Source organism: Ambystoma mexicanum, chromosome 9, assembly GCF_040938575.1.
Source record: "Ambystoma mexicanum isolate Mex_15411 chromosome 9, UKY_AmexF1_1, whole genome shotgun sequence".
NCBI lineage: Eukaryota > Metazoa > Chordata > Amphibia > Caudata > Ambystomatidae > Ambystoma > Ambystoma mexicanum.
This window is the reverse complement of record NC_090931.1, coordinates 1,347,854,553-1,347,878,523: the sequence shown is the minus strand read 5'-3', so window position 1 is coordinate 1,347,878,523 and position 23,971 is coordinate 1,347,854,553.

Here is a 23,971-nt window from a genome sequence, read left to right as displayed (position 1 = left end):
AACATGGGTTCTACACCACTGTGCTTTCTGAAAGGAAAGTTTTGCTTCAGCGGCCCTCAACTGTGTCAGAACATAATGGATCTCCGCTATGTGTTCCTCCACAGATGAACTTTTGATGAGGACATCATCTACATAAGTCAGGTTACCCCTCGCACCCAGGTCGGGCATGGCCTTGTGTAGGAAAATGTTAAATTCATTGCCGGAGTTGAGGTATCCGAAGGGAGTCCGGGTCCATGTGTACTGCTGGCCCCCAAAGGTAAAAGCCAGTTTGTATTGGTCCTCCCTACTGACAGGCACGGTCCAGTATCCATTGGTCAGGTCGATTGCAGTGAATACCTGTGACCCCTGGATCTGGGCCAGCCCTTGGTCAATGTAGGGCAGAGGCCATCGGGAAGTATGGACCCGTATGTTGAACTCCCTAAGTTCGGCGCAGAGTCTCCACTGGCCGTTTGGCTTCAATATTCCCAGCACCGGATTATTGAAGGTGCTGTGTACTGGACGGATTATTCCCCGGGACTCAAGGTTCTTAATTATTTCAGTAAGGGACTCCATGGATGCGAGGGGCAAACGATATTGCTTCACAAACACCGGAGTCATTCCAGGGTCCGTGGGAATTGTTGTCGTGTGGATGTCGGTGCGACCACAGTCATATGAGTCTACTGCAAAGAGATCTTGGAAATCCAAGAAAACTTGTTTCAACTTTTGCTTCTGTTCCAGAGTCACGCAGGCATCAGCCAGGTTGACTCTCTCCTCCACCATCTGCTTGAAGCCTGGAAAGACTTCTGGTTTTGCTATCTCAGCGGCCTCCTCCAGCTGGGTGGAGAAGTCCCTGGTCAGAGTGCTGATTTGGACTGGAGGCTTCAGGTTGGAAAGGCAGCCCTCATGGACCTGGAAAATCACCTCATCCCTCCTGAAGTCACAAGTCACATCTTCCTTACCATAAGGGCAAGAAGTGTACACCAGGAAGTTCCCCCCATGCCGGGTGAAAATCCTGTCTGGTGTTGTATTGTCCTCACTGTCACTGTCAAAACAGTCCTTGGGGATCAGTCCTAACAGTTAATTTCCTAAATCAATGGAGAAATGTCGGTCATCAACCGCCATTCCAATAATGGTGCCTGCGGCTAGAGTAATACTCTGTAAGTCGCTGTTATCCACCTCTATTGGAATGGTGTCATGTTCTATGTTGACTAATGGTGTTGGGTTTACCCCCAACCCTTGCTGTTGGAGAGAAGCATTTAGATGAATATAAGCATCAGGGTTTTTCAATTTTTGTCGTCTTTTAACTTTCACTTCCAGGGAGAATTGTCGGGTCCTTTCTGGGATGGTGACTTACTCTTTAATCTGAATTTCAACTGCATAAGGTAGCAATTGAGCTGACCTAAATGCTTTTTCTTGATCATCAAAGCCCATGGGATTATTCGCTAACTTTGAAGTTTTTTAGGTCCAAACTAATGGCGAAGCGTTTGAGAATGTCACTGCCTAAGTAAAAGGCGGCAGTGACGTCTCGCACGACCCAACAATTATGGACTATGCTCTTGTTGCCAAAGGAGATTTTGAGCATACACCTGCTTGGCAGGCGATGTTTCTAATTGGGTGCTTCCAGGTCCATTTCCCATTTGTCTATCAGTTTGAATGTGGGAATGGCTGGATCTTTTGGGAGTTGGCGGAACATGGTTTCGCTGATGAAGCTCTTACCATTGTTCACACACACTCAAGAGACAACAGAGTCCTTCCCATCATTTAACTGAACAGGGATGAACAACTGATCTCCAATTTGCTGAATATCAGCCAGGCTCTGAGCTGATTTCACATTTCTCCGGACTATAGGAGTGGGAGTGTCTGATTGTGGATTGGTAAAGAATTTCAGAGTGTTTCCTTCCAGTGTGGAATACCACCTTAAACTGGAAGGAAGGTTGATTTTGAAAAATAGAGAGGACCCCCTATCACCAGTCTGTTGTCCTACTGCTATTACTGTCACGTCTGGAATTTGGTTGTTCTGGAAGTGAATTTCTACTTGGTCAGATTTTTTGTTCAACCATGTGGCAGGTCCCGTTTAAACTAACATGGTTGACACTCTGTTTTAATTTTATTGGTCGGCTAGTCTGGCAATCTATTAGGGGTGACAGCCTTCTCAGGAGGTCATTCCATAGTAAACAAGGGGTGCCCTCTGGAGTCACTACTATGACCGGGTGTTTCACCTTGTGTCGCCCGATTTTGATGTCCAAATCTGCAGTCCCCTCGACTGGAATTTCCTTCCCGTCAAAGTTCTGGAGTTGTCCAGGAAGAGAGGTAAGGGGAATGCGGTAATTCTCCCCCCTTCCTGCATTTAGTTCATCAAAGGCCCTTTTGGACAGAAGGGTAGCTTGGGATCCAGTGTCCACCAGTGGCAAAATTGTACCCTGCCCCTGTACTTGTACCGGGGCATAGTATCTTCCCTCCTTCTCCTCAAGGGGGCACAGATAATGCACATTTTTGGACAACTGGTGGGCTAATTTTCTGGTTTTGGACATTGCTAGCGAAGAGATTTGGGCAGAATTCTGTGGAGAGCCTGGGGAATCTGAAAGAAAAAGTTGGCAACTGGAAATGGTTTCGGGTTCTGGGCCGCCCCCCCTTTTTCGAGGCAGTTATCAGGATGGGTTTGACCCATGGGATTTTGGTATTGTTGGTTCTGGGATAGAATGATGGTCAGTGACAGCTTAATCCCCACATCTACCCAGTCTGTTGATTCGGTTTTAGGTTCCCCTGGTTCCAGTTCTGGGCCGCCCCTGCCTTTTTGGAGGCAGTCACCAGGATGGGTTTGAACCAGGGAAGTTTGGTTTTGTTGGTTCTGGGATAGGATGATGGGCGACTACAGCTCAATCCCCACATCTACCCAGTCTGGATTGGAATCTCTTGGGACCCATTTTTCCTTGGGAGGAGTTCCCCCATCTCTGAAGGAGAAGATCCTTTTCCCAGCGTCCTCTGAGGATTACTCTCCCTCAAATTGGAAGACCTGTACCTCCTCCACAAAATGGGTCTGTTTGGGTCCTTTGTTTCTCCTACCTCCTCTTTGCTCTTTGGGTGGCAGACTTTCAGGTGTAGGAGATTTTGTTTCCGGTTCCTGGTTTTTTAGGGGCTGTTTACAAGTTGGGAAGGAAGCTTCCTCCAAGGCTTTACACCCCCCTTCCCCTTGTGCCTCCTCCCTGGGAACCGGTGGGTTATCGGGGCGCTGCCCCCGTCATTGTTCTGGAGCACCAGGCCCAGAGTTTGGGGCATTCTGCGGTGGCATGCTCATCTGAGGGTTCTGTTGAGCCCTCAGTATTTGACCCAGATCCCGTGCCATATTTTGGACCTGGCGCTCAAGTTGTGAAACCCGGTCAGGCTGATACGGGGCTCTATTTCCTCCCCTGGGCTGATCCCGGGAAGGGTAGCTATCCCTCCTCTGGTAATACCCCGGATTGGGAAGATTTGGGTACCCCTCCACCCTTGGCCTCCCCTCTCCCGGATTAGGTTGTCTGGGCTCAGGGAATTGGGGAAAGAAGTATGGATGATCTTGGGGCTGGAAATTGGGTGGATACCTGGGAACAAAGTTCTGCCCAGGATTTGGTGAATTTCTGCCCTCCTGGGGGAAGTTAGGAGGGAAGTGCCCTGGGTCAGGTGCTTGGCTGTATCCCCCCCCTTGGGCTGGAGGAGTCCACACATAACCCAGGATGGTTCGGTTTCCCTTGTAGCAGGGACTTACATAATCAAGGGAGCGGGGAACCCCATTTGTGGGACTACCTCCTCGACTCCCTGTCTGTGACTGGCCTGAGGGCCTTCTGGGCTGTGAATTATTTGATGCAGGCAGGTTTTTAGGCCCCCCATCTGAAAATCTAAAACGGGGGCAACCTTTACCTCTCCCACCTTGGCAGCAGCAGGGGTGCTGTTGGTTTTGGCGTTTTTCTGCGCATTACTTTTATTTTATATGGGCTTCTGCACCTCATAGATCCGGGTAGCCTGTTCAAGGACCCAGTCTAGTGACCTCTTCTCGTGAAAATCTCTCACTAGCTGGGTCATGATGTATTTGGGCAAGGCATGGAAAAAAGTATTGACAAATTCTCTGCTGTCCGTGCGCACCCTTCTGGTGGTCAGCGCAAAGGCACGCTTCAATTCTTGCACGAATTCTTGTGGGGCCTGATCCTCCCCACATTGCAAATTGCAGGCTGCCTTGCGAGCCTCTTGAGGATTTCTATGAACAGAAAAATGTTTCAAGATGGCCGCCCTATATGCGGACCATCTTGAATGGTTTTGGTCCTCCAGCCCTGCAATGAAACTGGAGTATTCTGGGGAGAATGTCCATTTGACGTACTGGATGCAGCTACTGCTGTCCTTCAAATGGAAACTCTGCATCATTTGCTCATAGAGCTCCAAGTGTTCCCAAACAGAATACTTGGCGTTCTTATGATAAGGCGTGATGACGCTCCTTGTTGCCTTTATTTGTTTCGATGGGTCCTCAAGCAAGGCCCTTTTTGCCTTATTGGCCTTTTTGGTTCGGGTCACCCTGGTCCATTCATCCTCTGACTCCGAAGCACTGCTCCCAGAGGTGCCCGTCTGATCTTCCAGGTTTTCCCGGATTCTGCGAGCCTGGGAATGGCTGGCAGAATGTGGGGACCTGGTCTCCTGTGTCCTGTAACGCTCAGAGGAGTCTTCAGATCCCTCCTTGCTGCCAGGATTTGATGGGTACCCCCCCCACTGACCTAACTGGGCAGAGGTTTTCAGGATGCCCTTAATGGGCCTACTCTCCTGGGGTTCCCCACTAAATTGCACTGTGCTTGGGTTCCCATACCCGGATGCCCGCCCCTCCATTCCTGGGTGGTACTGGCCTATGAGCCCCATACTTTTGGCTGGATAGTAATCTGCCATCCCTGTGGCCCTGTGCTCATGTGTGCCAGTGGACATGGGGGTGGCAGAGTCCAGGGACTGAGAGAGATGAAGGCCTTCGGTACTAGGGCTCCTGAGGTTATGCTCAGGCGTTTCCCTTTCCCAGCGAACTTCATCTCTGTCAGCCCCTGCTCCCTGTTGCAATGCAAGAGCCTGCGCCTTCAGTTTCTCAATTAAGACCTTACTAGACTCTATCAGTCTCTCGTGCATCACTACCTGCTGCTGGAGCCTATCATTGTGCTCGCAGAGAGCCTCATTCTCTCTCTGTGCCTCCTGATTGGTCCTGGAGTAACCAGTCTTTGCTGCAGGAGAGTTACCTCCTGAGTCCCATTCCTACTGGCCTGCTCCTTTCTTGCCAGAGCCTCTTCCACCCTCCTGGTGTGCTCTAACAAGTTCTGATGCTCTTTTTGGAGGTCACCCAGCCCCTGGAGGGCAGCGTGATTTTCTGCAGTTTTTCTTTTTAAATGGCAGACTTCCTGGCCTAAGGTGTCCCTTTCCTGACTAAGAGTCTGCATCTGTGCCGCCAGGTCGTCCCTTTGCCTTTGGAAGGCACCATCTTTCTGGCTGGGTATTCAGGTCTTTCAGAATCAATTTATTGCTTTCCTCTTTCTCTCTGTCTAATCGAATTTGCAGGGTGGCTACCTGCTCTGTGCATGCCCTGTTGAAGTCCAGTTGTTGCTCCAGCTTTTTCTGGCTCTGCAGTAGGGAGTACAAACCTTCTTGGTACTCCTTCTGCAAGGCTAGAAATCTGGTATCCTGGTCAGCCTTTTCCTGTTGCAGCATATCCATATCCTCCTTTATTTTAGTGATGTACTGTCTGCTGTCATTTTCTGACTCCTGGCTCCTGAGCAGCCTCTGCTCAGAAGAGTCCAGATCAGATTGGGCCTTCTCTAACGCAATCTGTCGCCTATTTGCCAGATCTTGTTCTTCAGCACATTTATCCTGCATGGCTCCCATATATAGATACAAATATGCTGCTACCCTAACAATCTTATTGTGTTCATCTTTGGCTTTAGGGGCCATATATAATTCACTCAGGGCCACATGTAATGGACCCTGATCTCTCCATATATCTGACCCTGTTTCAGTGACCTGTTGCGCGATTGCCTGCAACCAGACCGTTTGGTCCTGATGAGTCCACTCACCTCGCACAAATAGCTTATGTAAGAAGTGCTCTCTGGCTATTTTGATGTCTACCAGTGTCGTTATTCTGGAGTTATTTTGCAAAACAGACCTTCTCCTTAGAGCGTCCCTTTGAGGAGTGCTTTACAGCGTAACACAGCATGGTGATCCGACCGGATGTATGTATCCCGTCAGTTAGCACACTGTATTAAGCTGCACAAGTGGTAAACCTAACCCAGCATTTCCATGAACGAGCCCCCACTCTGTAAGTGGCTCCAATCAAGCAATCCCACTAAGTCAGCGCCTTGTCTGGGATGCCCAAGGGAAGCCCTTATTTATGTATTTTTATGGCAAGTTATAATCTGGATGATGAACCCTTGTATAACACCCCTCTCTTAGAATCCCCCTTGACCCCACTGAGCCAAGAAGTAGGATTGTTTTGCAAATTTAAAAGGTTTATTTGAAAAATTAAACAATATATATATATATCACACTTCTATAAATAAATTGATAATGGCTAGTACACTTGTGAATCTGAGCAGTAATCAGCAAGAGGTAATCCTACAGTAGCACAGTTCTTGGTTAATTATGAATAGGAACAGAAGAATAAGATGGGAAAGAATGCTTTATATGGTTCAAGGAAACACAATGATGAATGAAATGCAGTACAGAAAATAACTTGATATGGCTTCAACAAAAGACAATGGCCCTCATTACGACCCTGGCGGAAAGTGACTGACCGGACCGCCACAGCGTAAATAGCGTTTCCGCCATTGCACGAAGGAGCAAAGTGCGGCCCATTCCGACCCATCGGGCACGAGCACCACGGCATGGCGGAAGTGCAAAGTCCGCGATGGCGGAAATGACCCCAAAACGGCCCACACCGCCGCCGTACGGCGCCCTAGGTGCAATACCGCCACCCATCACAGCGGACACCGCAGTGTGCGCCTACCGGAAAGTACGGTGACCGGAAATATACGGAAACGGAAGTTAAAACATGGGCCCGGAACGGGAAACATCCCGCCGTACACCTATAAAACCACTAAAACCACACAACCACTAAAATCACTACCCTGAGACACACCCCAACCCGTCATCCACCCTAGCGAAACCAAGAAAAATGGGAAAAGTAGCGAAGAAAGCGTGCGACCGCAAGCGGCATGTCCACTTCTCCCGTGAGGAACTCACCGTGCTAACAGAGACCCTCCAGGAGAATGCTGCCGTCGTCTTCTGCACGCAAATGACCAGGACGGCACTTGCAAACAAGAAGGCCATATGGGCTCTGGTGGCACAGCGGGTAAGTGCGGTGGGGACCGCACCCCGCAACCCACAGCAATGCCGAAAGCGATGGGACGACCTGCGGATACGCGTCCGCAGCATACTCTCTGCCAACCGCAACATTGCCACAGCCACCGGGGGAGGTCCTGAATCACCCATCAAGTTGACCCCCTGGGAAGAAATCTGTGCCTCCACCATCGGAATGGAGAGCATAGAGGGAGTCGGAGGGATGGAGAAAGGAGTGCAGACATCCGAAGATTCAGGTAGGTGGGCCAAATAAAACAATGCCAAATCCACAAAGTCCATCCATGTGAAGTACCATGCGTCCACATAGTGCAACAGAAACACATGTCCAGGAGAACGTCCACACACATCGGCCTGATAGCGCACGTTAAAACCCACAATAAATACATAAATAATTAAAAACCCCTAAAACACGCACTACACGTGCAGCAGGCACACCCTAACTGCAGGCTGCCAAACAACTGCACCCTCACTCCACACACAAATGAAAGCACCTCCAAGGCCCCGACCCAAATCACCCTCAGGTACCACCCCAATGCATGTGATACAATGCCATTCCAATTCCCACAGACCCATCAATAACCCTCGCCCTCCTTTACTCCACCACAGGGTCCGATCCAAACGACGAGCTTCAGGACACCCCTACCAGCACACCTGCAAAGAGGGCCAAGACCAACGGCCAAAGACCCTCCACCTCAGCTGCACGCATCAAGACATGGCAGCAGCACAAATCAGGTGGCAGCACAGAGGAGGGAACATCAACAGGCACCCCAGCAGCCAGCATGCCCACAACACCACCACCACAGGTCCCCCCAACGGATGCCACAGAAGGCACTGCCTCTGGTGGCAGCAGCACCATAGGTGACACCCCATTGATGGCAGCATGCTCCGACACAGAAGACGGGGATGTCGAAGTCAGATCCATCCATGACCTGTCCCAATCCCCCTGTCTGTCCCATCCCGTACAACATGAGGATACCACGCAGGGGCACCCACAAGACGACGACTGGCCATCCCCCACAAGCCCTGTGGCAAGGCAACATGAGGACAACAGCCCCTCTGTGACACCCCCGCAAATGGCCATGGCCCAGCAGAGGCAACAGTCCCTCGACCAGTTAATCGTGCAACAGCAGCAACTGGCCACGCTCCTCAAGGACCATGCCGATGAATGTGGGGGCACTAAGGCAGACATAGAAACATCAACTGAGACACTTAGGGCAGAAATGGAGAGAGGTACAGAGACACTAAGGGCACAAATGGAGAGTAGCACCGAGAGCCTGGGAGTCCAAATGGAGAGAAGCACCGAGAGCCTGAGGGGGGAACTGCATGCGACGTCCAAGGACGTATGTGCCAAACTTGCCGCAGTGCGCCGTGTGCTCACTGAGCTCTCGCAAACCCTTAGGGACATGCATGGACGTGAGCAGGCAGAGACATCATCCGTTGCAAGTTCCGTCCAGGGCAGCCCCCAACGTAGATCTGGGAGGAACCTGCGCTCCACAGGCAGGGGTGCCCCTGATACCCGCAGAGGGGGCTTGCAATAGCGACTGCCCACTGACAATGAGCATCTTTGGACACTGGTGTTCGGGGGGGAGGTAGGAGGGTGGAGGGGGTGTGTTGGGCTCACTTGGGTGGCGGGTCGATAGGGTGTACAACATGATATCACATATGCCATAAACAGTGCACGATCAACCAATGAGATGTGTGGACATTGATCTTTGTGTACTAGGCCATCATAGGCGTACAGTCCATATTGTGCATGTCCCAGACACACACAGTGCCACGAGTCCCGTGTCCATGTATCAGCCACCAGGCGTGAGTGCTAGAAGCATACATCAATGAGATGCTGACGAATGTCACGGCCCTCCGGTGCCTCGCAGACTCCTTGAGGTGCTGCCACATCCCCACCCTCATCATGACCATCATCAGGTGCTTGCAGTTCTGCGTCAGGGGGCATGGGCACATTTCTACGTACGCACATGTTGTGGAGCATGACACATGCCATCACCATCTTTGCAACCTTCGCATGGCGGTACAGGAGTGCCCCGCCAGACCTGCTGAGGCAGCGGAAACGACCCTTCAGTAGGCCGAATGCCTGTTCAATGACTACACGGGTACGTGAGTGGGCATGGTTGTAGTCCTCCTCATGCTGGTCCCGTGGGTTCCGGACTGGTGTGAGGAGCCATCTCTTCAGTGGATATCCAGCATCACCTGTATGTGGACGAGAAACGTATGATGTGGAATGCCATTGCTACGTACGCACCCCCCCCCTTCCTGCCAGGTCATTGCCGAATCACATACCCCACATTATCATGCATGTAATGAGACTCACCGAGTAGCCAGGATCTGTTCCCTGCGTGTCGCTCCATGTAGCGTGGTATTGTAGAGTTCCTCAAGACCATAGAATCATGGGTTGATCCAGGGAATCGGGCACAACAATGTGTAATGATCCTGTTGGAGTCACACACCATTTGTACATTCAGAGAATGAAATTGTTTTCGGTTGCGGTACTGGGCCTCCATGGCATGTGGGACGACCAATTCCACATGGGTGCAGTCGATGGCACCAATGCAACCCGGTATGCCGGCAAGTGCATGGAATCCCACTTTTGTGTTGGTAATTTCCTGCTCCGAGCGTGGTAGGGAGATGTAGTCGTCTGCGTGCTGCAGGAGGGCATCAAGCACTTGCAATAGTGTCCGTGAGAACAGTGGCTGAGAAATGCCATGCAACTGTCCGACTGTGTGCTGGTAGGTGCCTGTGGCCAGGAATTGTAGTACAGACACCACCTTCAGTAGGGGTGGGATGGCGGTTGGGCTATCTATCATGCTGACAAGGTCAGCCTGTGTCATGTCCACAATGGCGGCTATGGTGTCCCGGTCCAGACGGTAGAGGGTGTGGATCTGCTCATCAGTGAGGTTGAACGGATGTGCTCGGAGGCGTGGGATTGCGGGCTGCCTGCGTGGTGGTAGTGGCTGTGCTGGCGGCCCTTGCTGGCCCTGCCTTGGCCTCCTCCTCCTCCTGCGTCTCCTCCGTGCGGCCGGTTGTAGTTGGTGTTCGTCTTCTTCTTGGAGTTGGAGTACTTGCAGTGCTATCATGTCCCCCAGGGCCAACATCGCGAGTCCTGCCGGTAGCATTTCGGTGTGGTTGTGGGAGGAGACTGGCTGTGCAATTTATGTGTTTTCAGGCTGTATGGCCTCCACCTGTGGTGATTCATTCCACCTGTGCAAACTGCTCTCCCCTTTGGCCGAGCACGTCCCGCGCACAACGCTGCAATTCGGGGAATGGCATCTTGCTATTGCAATCATGTATTTGTACCCGATGGCCGTGTAACATTGGTTGATATGTTCATTCTGCTGTGGTCCCATTGTTTCACATACTATCTGTGCAGTCGCGAACAGACTTGTGAAGGGTCAGTGGAACGTAGTACTCGAGTAACGGTGGGCCCTCATGCATCACTGTACCGAGTTGCAACGACGGGCGGGGCGTCCCATTTGTGGGTGAAGGCAGTTGCCATTTTCACACACAGCCGCACTCGATGGATTAATTAGTGATTTCAAACGGCCACAGATGCCTCTTCGACGTGATGTTGCAAATGAGGAATTCGAAGGGCGGCGCTTTCGGTTTTCAGCTAGCGGCGAGGAAATGCCCACAGGTCTGACTGCAAATATAACGTACTATTGTTCAATGTCCTTGGGACAGGGGCCATGGCGAGGATGCAATGATTGATATGAATGGTTTGGGATGCGCAATGGCGACGTGGGCGATGAGGCCGGACGTTCCCAAATACATGTTACTTCACTACACTGGAATTACGGGCTGGGGCACTGTGGATTTTGCAGGCTGCATAACGCACAGACTCAATGGATATTTCTAATGTTATGTGAGTAAATATTCAGGCGTTTTAATCCCAGGATGAGGGAATGATGAATGGATGCATGGGCAGGTGATTTGATACAGAGTTTGCCATGTACAGGGCTTCTTGGGATCTATCCGCCTCCCCTACGCTATGTGATGCAGGGCTGCCATAGTGGGACCATCGTCTATCTGGCCTTGTTGAGCCCTCCCTGTCTCGACGCGCCCTCAGACACTTGTGTCCATGCACGTTACCAATCCCATCAGATGGATTCTGTTTTCACAGGCGCATGCACAGGTACACTCGTTTGTGATGGTGTTTACACCTCGATATAGATAGTTATGAGTCGCAAGTGGTTTTTGGGTGGTGATGGACCTTTGGAGTGGGCTAGCATGCATATGGCTGTGGATTTAGTGTGATCATTGAAGTGAGTTGTTGGAATGTAGTACTGATGGCCATTCTGTTCTTTTTCTTTTCTTTTGGTTGACAGGTATCTCCTCCCCTTTTGCCACTGCCATCTGTATGCCACTCCTGCAGATGGGTTTTACTCCCGACACCTGCTGCTTCGTGTTAATCAGTGGAGCAGCATTACGATCTTATGGGACGATCGCCAATGGGCCACATGCCCTTACGCAGTACTGGTGGCTCGGAGCAACATTTCGGCCTTTTAGCTGGACTAGTGCCTCCCCATTGGGACGGCCCTGCGGTTCTGTGCGCTTCCATGTTGCCTTTTCGTACGTGAATGTGGCTCTGTGTACCATGAGGGAACAGGGCGTCACACAAGTAGTGGCTGGTCATTTCTTGCGGATGCAGCCCACAATGGTGAAATGTGTTTTGGAGTTCATGGCCTGATGGCTGTATGGGCTTGGTGATTTTGATGTGCATTAAATTTCTATTCTGATTTGGCCCGTGTAGCGTTCTTCTTTGCAAGTGATGTGGCATATGCCTATTTGGGGGGCGATGTATTGTGAGGAGATCTGCATTGGGTTCCAGCTTCGGAGTTTAGTTGCGTGGTACTGTACTGGGCGCGTTTGCCTACGAAGCCCGTGAGGTCAGGGATGGGGGCTGCCAATATGACAGTTTGAATGTTGTCATGCTCAGGGGCGGGGGATTGGGTTTTGTGTAACAGATGCCGGTCAGCCAGGTGGACTGGTGGAATGATGTGATTTTCGGAATATTGCTGGTCACAGGTGCCTGTGTTTGCGTGCGTTTCTTGGTGGGGGACTGTGGTCATGTCCATTGGGATGGCTTCTGTATTCGTGCCATCTGTGCCCTGCAGCTCCCATTGGCCCCTGTTGTGTTTCTTTTGTTCGTTGGCATGCATGGGTGACTTGTACATTTCAATGGTTGCATTGTGACTTCATTGCACCTACGGGGAGTTGTACTTTGTGGGCAGGGAGCGGTGTACAGGCACTCAGTGGGGCCGTTTACGGTTGATTCGCGATGCCGTACTTCTCACCATGGCGGAATGGTACATTCCGCCATGCTTGATGGCGTTAGGTACATGTCCGCTAGGGTCGGAATTGGCGTACCCTTGCGCCATGGTGGTGTTTACGGTTTGGCATGGCGCGCGCGCGCGTGCTTGGTGCAGTTAGCGTTGGCGTTCACTACGGTGTCGCTAATGGCTTCGTACTTTGCGGTGACGGGTCATAGTCGCACCGAGCGCTATTCGATGGCGGTATTGCATTTCCGCCATCGTTTTCCGAATTCCGCCAGGGTCGTAATGAGGGCCAATGTAATCACTTTTCTTTGACAATTCACTCCCCCCCTTTATGCAATATAAGGAGATGGAAAGAGGAGCACACAGTTCTCAGGAATGCAATCAAATACAATACGTAATTCAGTTCCCCCCAGCAAGCTTAGAGGAAAACAGGTAGAAGTTTGAAACACAGGCCCAAAATGCTTTGAATTTGATGACAATGAAGTGAGAAATGTGCTAAAAATGCTTTTAATTCACTCTAGAGGTTCAGGGTGGGTGATATCTAGTTTATATTAGTTCAGGCTCACTTTAGCAATGCTCTATGAGTAACTAGCAGGTTAAAACGAATTTTAGCAAAGGAAAGCAAGGAGCTGCTGATTTTTACACGTGGCTGGAATTGTGCAAAATGTCAAATCGCTGCAAATTGAATCGCGTGCGTCGAGCGTAATTACGGAGGCCCTACAAGGAGTAGGAAGTCGGTCCTAGGTTCGTTGGAAAGCCTAGAATCTTCGCTCCAGAGATACGGACGATTTTGTGAAGGTAGTTTTTTCGGATTTGAAATTTAAAAGTTCAAAATGGCAGATGACAGTTTTCAGCTTTAAAAGGGACAGAATGACACACACGATTCCTATGAGGTAGTTCTAAATAGGTTAAAATAGTTTTAATTAGATTATTTTACCCTAAGAGATTGGTTTTGGCACAGTGCTAGCTGGATACCCACACTAGATTTTGGACAAGAAAGGGCCTCGTCACGGATCTGGTCAACGGGTTGAACGGGACTTCTGGCGGTTCTGCTCACAGCGTCTGGTCTCTGGTTCTCTCTGGTTCCGGATACAGCACTGCTTTCTGGATACTGCTACAGGTTCTTGCAAAAGTTCTTGGCAAAGATTTTCAAACAGCTCGCTGTTGAATAGTTTGGTTGGTTTTGAGGCCTGCTGAAGAGGATTCAGCTTGTGGATTCAGGCCTCTCTGCTACAAATTTTGGAGTTAATTTCTGGTCTCTGGAGATTGATGGATTTGAAGTCTGGATCTCTGGATGTGAAGTCTGAAGTCTCCCTGCAAAGCGTTCCGCAAGAAAGTGGAAAGTGAATCTCCCTACCTGGGTTTCAGTGGCACTTTTTATGTGTTTTGAAAATGGGTGTGTGCCTGCTGCCTGGGCCTAGCTAAGCCTGCCCCTCTCACTTGTCATTGGCCAAGCTTTCCTCTCTCCCTTGATTGGGGGGAAGAAATGGAGTGTCAGAGTGATGCTGTAGGTTTTATGGTCAGAGGAACCTCCCCTTGTCAAATTGCACACAAATCTATTTCTGACCCAAATACATATTTCTAGATACACAATTTGTTGAAATTACATGTACATATTACAGATTCCTTATGGTCCATGCTTCTCCGACCCTGATCTTCCTGGGGGCTTGCATTAAAAAATGACAACTTTATTTTGTTTTTAATTGGTTTACCAATGTTAAATCTGTATAAAAAATTACACCAATGTACACCCTCCTTCTACACACATTCCAGCTATTTACTAGGTTTCTAGCATAAACCCGGTGTCTGTTATATCAATACATAGCAGGGTTTGGTCCTAGAACACCGTAGAAATTGGAGTTTGGACTCAAATCGTGATGGCATTTTTCATACGAAGAATCTCAAAGTTGTACATTCCTGTCATTTGGTTACAATAAGTTATCAATGTTTCTATAAAATATATATTTGCTGCAATAGGAATCCACACTCAAGTCTGGCCCGCCCCTTGAAGCTGGGTGGGTCAGGGATCACATGTCTCTGCTCACAGGCAGCTCTCTGTTTACAGTCAACATTCAAAATTAACATACCCCATTCAACTGAAAGGGGCTATTGTCTCTGTCCTCCAGGCTGAAGGGGAAACCCCCTCCCTCTCACTCAGAAGGGCCATGTGATATCCTGCCTCCTGTTGTGAGTCTCTGGGGTGTTAAGTGTTCTCAGCCTCTTGGCGTCTGGGAACAGCAGGTGGCTAAGATTTTTAATTAACCAACAGGCTTTGAAGTCCCAGTTAGGCTGGATCCTCTTGCACTCCTGAGATCCAGTCCTACTGTCAGAGTGTAGACCACTAGCACCGGTTTGTGGACAAAGCTCGTACTGCACCCATTTTTGGGATCTGTCTTGAATTAATGCATTTCAATAGAGTGGTCTTTTGCTTGATAGTATAGGACCCTTGCTTAACATTGTTTTGATGGCCTCCTTACAGTAGAGTGGTGATGTGGAACCCCCCACAAGAAGGTTGTATCTTTACAGTGGTCTTGTGCCCATGATTTTAGCAACTTTTTGACATAATAAAAAAAACGGATTTTGAACAGAACCACCTTTCTTTGCACTGGTGGGTGGCAGATTAGGTGACCATTTTGGTGTGCGCAAACTGCACAGTTCTCCTCGATTCTGGCGTGAATGTGGGTGGCGACAGCTCATCCCCACATCCACCCAGTCTATTGATTTAGCTTGTTCTGGGATAGAATAATGGGCGGCGACAGCTCATCCCCACATCTACCCAGTCTTTTGATTCAACATGGGTCAAAACCCTTGACACTTTACACAACCAAAGTTAACGAGAATTTATTTTATTTGATTTATTCATCAGCAAACTTCACATAAGAATGGGCAACAGATAACTGTACAGCATTTTAATTGCAAAGTATTGATTAAATAAAATAAGTGTAAAGCAATACAAGGGAACAATCAAATTACAGTAGATATGCAAAACTCAAAAACGACAACCAAGCTATATTCACTTTTTCCACAAAGCAGTCTCAAGAAAGATGGACTGATCCATATTACGAAACACCTATCTGTTTACACATTGTTTCCTTCCTATCCTTAGTGTTTTCCCGTCTCAAAACATCAGCACGGAGAGTCAAAGATAATTCACGAGAGATCCACAACTTTTCTGTCATTTAGACTGGCTTTCACATATAGATGTTTATATTAGAAGCAAACAATAAGTGTCCCCTTCGTCTCTGACAGAGGGGAAACAGTGGCAATAATCAAACAAAAGTCCTTTCAAGCGGAACAAAATTGAAATCTAATACATGAGTGTTAGATAGACAAAGATAAATTAGAAAAGTGCCCAGAGCGAGACCAAAGAAACAAAAAAGTCACCAAACGATTTTATGTCATTTTGTAAAAAATACATAGTCATTTTATTATTGTATAACAAATTCGGTAAAATTCATATTCAGGCTATATAGGCCTATACCAAATATTGGATCAATATAGAAAAAAGTGCATAATGATGAAAATACATGTATTAATTGCCTCATAGAGGCGGGCCCACTAAAAGGGTCCACACCACATACCAACGTGCCAGGCCACGGGAGCCCAGGATGAGGGAAGGGGATCACTCAAAGAGGGGAAACGGTGTCCACACAGATGTCTACAAAATACCTATATCATAAACCTTCACAAATTTGGATAATCTTAATTTTGATAAAACAAAATATGCAAACAATTGAATAGAAGTGCCATTTGTCAACTAACCTAGGGTGGGACAAAAAGAATATTTCTAAAGTCAACCTAACACTTAGAAAAAAATCATTTTAGTAGTTTTGACAGGGTGGAAGCATTTAGCCACATTTCCAGTTGATGCCCGTCTTCCTCAGGACGAAATTCTACCTTATGGTTAACAGCCGCATATAGTGGCTCACTTCATTTATGCGCCGTTTTTAAGCATAAAGCTAAAATAGACACACCCAAAATGGGTAGACGGTCCTAGAAGGAAAAAAATAAACAAAACATGAAAATTAAAAACTAAAAGGAAACGCTACTGGGCACATTTCTTAGAATCAAAGTAAAAAAACACTTCAACATAAATATAATTATAATTACTCAACATGGCTGGCCAATCCCAACGTCAATCATACAATTCTAATGACGTGTTGGTCCTGCCACATGTAGATCTCTTTGGATGAGTCTGTGGAGACATAGAAAAAAGGAAAAGGGAGAAGGGGGGGCAAAACAAGAAAAACTCATGAAATAGGGATAACCCTTAATATACTAGTTGAAAGAGAATTAAGTTAAACCATCGGTTAACCAAATGCGCAGGACCAGATAATTCCAATGAAGAAGATGAAATGGATGAAAAGGCAACTCACCCACGTTAGAGAGCTGGAAGATGGAAAACATCAATGAAGCAAAAGACATAAAACAAAACGGGCTAATAACAATAGCTTTGAATTTCATAGCTCATCAGAACAAGGGAATGTAGAAAAAGGCATTAGTCCACCCTTTTCATATTATGAGTCCATCAAGTGCTGTGAACAAGAAAAGAGAACACATGAAGTAAACCTAAGGTTCAATATGCGAACCATTGCAGCGTTCTGATATATAGACAAGCATCCAAGGCAGCGATGAAATGTGTCCCATTGTTAGTCAAGTGCCCAAAGTGCATACGCTGAGGGTGGGACTAAATCTGCAGCATGGCCAGACAATGAACTGAACAAAGTTTCGCTGGCATGCATCAGAGCAAGCCTCTGCACATAAAAGCGTGTCATTGTCGCCCAAAATGTGTTATTGTCATTAATGCTGCAGTATTTATAAATATAGTGAGAATATGCAGGGAGGTAACCACAGAATATAAAGACAGAGCCTGAACACTAGACATTCGCCTGAAATCATAGGGCAAATGACCCAAGCAGCAGTGTATGTGGACATAACACGTTGAACACGCCAATCTGCTGAATAAACGAATAGATGGCCTTGTGGACTATACACGCTCTTCAAAAATAATAGGAGACTCTAGTGGGACCATATGAAGATGAGGCAAAATAGGGGAGTTGTGATCAAATTTCAGCATCCACATTATCAGGCCTGCTGCTGCGTGGAACATTGTTAGTAGGGGCCACATTACCCCCATCAATGGTCACAATACCATTGATTGCACTACAAGCTAAAATGGTTCCACTGGAATGAAAGGCTTAATTTGTTTTATCATACAGAGCTAAAAACAGGCCACTCATTCTTTTTTCCACATGGATCTTGAAGTTTAGTTGTGGGTTTATATAAAAGCACAAATAGTTTGCAATAGTTGAGAGCTTAGGATCAAATGAATTCAAGAACTAAGTTCCCAACCGATCTTGTATCACATATTTATTTTTGGCTAAGGATAGCAGATGAAACTGTTTTTTAAAAGGTTTAGCTTTTAAGCTACTAAGGCCATTGAAAACTGGATGAGCGTGAGTTAAAGCTAAGGCAGGGGATAGTAGTAAGGGATGACACATTTAGGTATAATTGGGTGTCATCTGCATACTGATGAATTCAAACTCCCTTCTGTCCTAACAAATTCCCCAATGACCCTATCTTCATAATAAAATGGATCAAGGATAAAATATACTCCGTAGGGCATTCCACACGCTACCGGCAGAGAGGGGGACCTCGAGGACTCCATAGGAACAGACTGACCCCAACCACCAAAGAAGAATAAAAGGAAATCAGGGAGCTGATCTGCTGTGACAGACAAGAAATTAGTGTTTCATGGTCCACTGTATCAAATGTAGTGGAGAGATCCTGAAGCGAGCAGGCAGGCCACACCCTCATCCAACATCTGCAAAGCATCACCCACCACTGGAGGGCTGCAGTGGAAACCCCACTGATTCTCCATTGAGAAATATCAAGATGTGCTTTTCAAAAGAGGCAAAGTGCGAGCAGATTTTAGAGTAGCTAGACACATTCCCTTCTGTGAGAATGTGTTGCCTATCTGTAAAATCGGGTCAATTGCTTCTTCGACCACACCTTTAATAAGACTAGATGGAACCGCATCACCAATAAAAGAGCCAGCTTTCAGAGAATTTATAATCTCCAAAATATCTGTGGCACATCTCTGGATGTAACCGCAGATATAACCGCAGATACGCGAAAAAAAGTGAAATACGGTTGGGTGCCCTGCATTTTTAACTGAATGCTCTCTACAAAGTATTCATTCAACTCAGTGGATGTCAACACTGAGTGATTTATTTCTTTGGCAGTGCATTGACACAGTGCCAAAATACCTTGAACTGAGCCTGAGAATGGTTCCCTACATTATTAATGCTGATATCAACATTTTGCTAACCTATTCCCCAGCTTTCTTTTTGAGTATGCCCACTTCTTTTCCAATATTCTAATATTATAGCAAGGTACTAACAGCCCATATTTTATTTCTTTTGGGACCCCTCAAAGGTGTATAATGTAGCACACACTCCTGCATAGTCTCGTCCACGGATCTACATGCGTCAAATACTGGCATATCAGTTATCATACTAATTCCTGTTGCAATAACAATTTCCTGAAAGATATCTTTGGGGCATTTTCAAAAGATCTAAAGGATCTCTTTTTTTAGATGTCTTCTGGCCTTTATTTTCATAGGACTTCATTAATATATAGCAGGAAGTGTTATCACAATCTGTCCAATCTACATCCGTAGGGCCTGATTTACAAAGCACTTTTCTATGGGATTGTGCCTTTGTAAAATGTGTTTGTAAATCAGGCCCTTAGATACATCTTTTTTGGCTATTAAAAAGTCAAACATTGTCTTTCCTGTGGACTGCCTACTTCACATACTGCTCGAAGTTACAAGATTAAAGCAGACTATCAAATTCTGCAGATAACTTGAGTATCTGATTTACTTGAGTGACTAAAATCACACAGGAAAATGTCACAAGAATCCTGCAACAATGAATCTGATGACAGGTGAGTGAAGTGTTGATTATAGGTTCCATCATATCCTGCGGGCAGATAAATAACAGGAAACCATAGTTTCCATGCGTGACACCTTGACAGAACAGTTTAAAAGCTCGAATGATTTAAATGACTGCCTTTGTCCATTTTAGTGTAGTTCTCTATATTACAGCAAATAACTAGTAATACAACTAATAATAAAACAAACTACCACCATTTTGGGGTAATCGTGATCACCCATCATACTAGAAACCATTATTCTCACATCATTTCTGACCATTAATACCTAACCCTGCTATACCACTCACAAATGTAGGAGCTTGTAAAGCCTACCCCTTTCTTTCTCCATCCCAAAATGTGCCTGTAAAATACAAGTCTGCCAAACCTTGTGCAAATAAACTGTCAAAGTCTCAGTCCAACATCAGTGACATTCACAAGTTGACCTTGCCACTAAGTAGCCTCTGCAACACCCAACCTAGGCTAGGCTGACTCCTTCCAAGCGCCCCACTGAGTGAGGCACTGCAGTCAGGAACAAGGTCAGAAAGTTAGGGTAACATTGCTGCATTAATGTACCAGTGATAAAATAAGAAAACAATGCTAACCTGGATGATCACGTTGCAAACTGCCCTAGTGGTTGTTTTGTTTCAAAACATCCCTAACACCACAGATCTGCCTGAAAATCCAACTCTGTTGCACCACCAATCCTATACAGAATTTTATTTTTTTCAGTTTCAATCATCACTGTTACCATAGTATCTTATCATTTCTTAGCAGCATTCAGATCTGACAAGATGAAACAAATCTCCTCTCTGATGGTGACTTAACCAGAAAAAGACTAGCTTTCCTACTGTGGTATCCACTGTCTGCCTCACCGGCAACCTTTCTGCCCATTCCTTTCTCCAGACATAGCACCTAAACCACCGGCAGCAACATTTAGAATGAGGAATTAAGATCTCAAGCAACTCACCTGCTTTGAGACTCAGAACTCACTGGTATCCAACTACACTGTCTCCAGGTGTGCACACCCTCAGTTCCACCTAAGGTAACATAATATGTCCCTCATCCCTGTGATCATGTGACTAGAAAGGAGCACACTGGATTCCGCTTCCACCTGTTCTGCAAAATTAGTATTGCGGTACACCGCTGCTGAAATTTCACCTGGTTTTGTGCGGTTTCGCACAGAATGTGGTGTTTCGTTCCCGTGTTAGTTTTGTGTGGCGCAATGAGAAACTTCATACATGTCATACAGTGACACAAGAACCTTTGTGCAGGTTTTTCTGTGCCATGCTAGTTTTACGCAGTGCCACAAGAAACTTTGCAGTTTTTTATTTGTGCAAGGTTCGTTCCACGTCATGAAAACCTTTGTGCAGGTCTTTTTTCAATGTGTGCTAGGTTTGTGGCCTGAAAAATTGTGTGCTGGTCTTTCTTCAATCTGTACTAGTTTCATGCAGTGGCACAATAATCTTTGCATGGGCTTATTTTAGATCCATACTAGTTTTGTGTTGAGGCACTTTTCTTAGCCATGCTAGAATCGAACACAGTAAAAAAAAAAAACAAGCTTCTCGTGTGAACCATGCAGTGGCACAAAAAACTTTGCACAGCTTTTTGGTTCGATAAATGGTGGCTTCCCGCAGCAGCATGATACACTGTGTGCCATTCTTTTCGATTTGTGTTAGGTTTACACAGTGGCACAAGAAGCTTTGTGTCACTCTTTTTGATTCATGCTAGTTTCACACAGTGGCACAAGAAACTTTGCGCAGCTTTTTGCTTGATTCATAGTATGTTCACCAAGCAGCACGAGAAAGTTTGTGCTGCCCTTTTAGATTCATGTTAGGTCCATTCAGCAGCACAAGAAACGCTGTGCCTGTCTTTTCAATTCATGCTAGGTTCACACAGTGGCAGGAAAAAGGTTGTGCCATGCAGTGGCATAAGAAACATGGTGCTGCTCTTTTCGAACCATGGTATGTTCTTTTCGATTTGAGCTAGGTTTGTGCAGTGGCACGGAGAACTTTGTGCTGATCATGCTAGTTTTGCAGAGCAGCATGAGAAACTTTGCACAGATTTTTGTTCCATTCGTAATACGCTCACGCAGCGGCACGAGAAACTTTGTGCCGCTCTTTTTGAAGATTGATAGGTTCGTGCAGCGGTACGAGAAACTTACACTTACGTACACTTGACGGTCTATTTCTAATCAACTTTGATGCAAGTAAAATAAACGCTGATATTCCTTGCATTTTAGAATACAATAGACTTCGCTCACTATACACCCCCCACCTAAACACATATTCTGTTCCACAAAAAGTAAAACGTTATCAAAGAAAAATAAATCAAACAGAAATGCAACAGGATGTCACTGCAAATCCTCCAAAGAGAGTAAAAGAAACTAATACTTCATCAAGTACCACAAGCAAAAAAGAATCAATTAGGGAAAGTAAACCAAGTACTTCTTTAAAGAAGGAAGACAAACTCCAAAAAAAGCAGTTAGATACAGAACTGCCTGGACCATTTAAATTCTCAAATATAGTTGGTGTAAGTTGCTACGCAAATGTAGCAATGAATATTCTATTTCAATTACCACCAATTGTTGACAACATTTACTTACACAGTACAGAGCCATTGTGTTTGCAAATGTTAGTACTTCACAGAAATGCAGCAAACAATCCTGACAACACTTATAGTGTTTTTGGAATAATACAACAATTGGACTACTGTGCTGGAATGGTGAAATTCACTATAAATTCACAGGAAGATCCACAAGAATTTCTAATGTACTTACTACAAGTACTGGAAAACAAAAACATACCTATAAATGAAATCTTTCAGATTTCATACATGTGGAAACATACATGCACTCTCTGCAACAATGTGACACAAGAAGAAATCCCCAATGAACGCTTCATATATATATATCAGTACCAAATTGTGAATCCATTCCATTTCAGCGACTTGTACAAAATCCAAACCATGGTAGATTATGCTCTACCTGCAATTCAGATAATCGCTCCACGTTAGTAATACAAACACATAGTAAATACATAATGCTAATGCTTCTACGTTACAATGCAGATGGTACCAAAAACAACTGCAAGCTGACTGGATTCACACATGGTCAAATATCACTTGGTAAGAAAACCTTCACAACAATAGGTATAATCTACCACGCAGGAGCCACAACCAATTCAGGGCACTACACTGCATATATAAAAAAGAAATGTGGATGGTTTGAATGTAATGATAGTACCATTACTCTAAAGCAGAGATTACCAGGAAATCTTACAAACACTTATTTGATGTTCTTAAAACCAAAATTTGATAACTAAACTGTATTTAAACCCTAAGTAAACTTGTGTTAAAAAAATATAAACTGTTCAAATACTCCAAATGCTATCTAACTGCTCAAAGATTCTACAACAACTAATCAGATTATGAATACCACTAAATTAGACCAAAAAATACACAGTTAGAATACGCCAATTGGTATCTAACTGTCCCAAAATTTAACAATATCCAAATAGATAAATCAATACCACTAAAATATATCAAACAAATAGACAGTTAGAATATGCCAATTGGTATCTAACTGCTCCAAAATTTTATAATATCAAAACAAATAAATAATATGTTACTGCTCCAAAAAAATACAACAAGCCAAAGTATAAAGCATTAGCCAGAAACAACAAGTGAACACTGAAAACAAACAAACAAATAAACTGTAGCATAACAGAAAAAGGGTTATTTTTTATTCCAACATGGATTTTTTTTTCTCCCACAGACCCAATGATTTTAGCTACAAATACAGAAACTGAGCAAATTGCACAGTACTCTGATTTGTAATCTACTAAATATGAGGGTCCAAAAAAAAAAGTATTTTGATTATACAATGTAATAAGTCATTACAAAATACTAATACTAACATGCTATTTTCTTTTATCACAGAAATGAACAAGAAAAACATGGACTCCTGTTACTAGACCAAACAGTAGGTATACAATAATAAGGAGAACCATAGCAGCATATCACATCCATAGTATCTAATACCTTTGTTCCTTATACATTTGTTTTTCACCCAAAGTTATAAGCAAATATGAATGTGATATGCTGCGGTGGTTGTTGCCAGGGCATACAGTCTTGGGTGCATGGCCAAATGGACACCAAATGCACGGAGATTGGCTAGCGCATGCGCGTAGATGTTCTACGGACACTGTTTGGGTCCTGAACTAATTAAAATTGCGTTGCACGTGAAACAAACATTTCAGGACACTGCGTGTGTTCTTAGAACAGTTTAAACTTGCTAGCGAACAGTAAGGACAGATATAGTGTTCTTCAGGACACGTTCAATTTCGTTTATGTACGAACATTTCAGGACACCAATTGTGTTCTTAGAACATTTTCAACTTGCTAGCGAACAGTACGGACAGGTA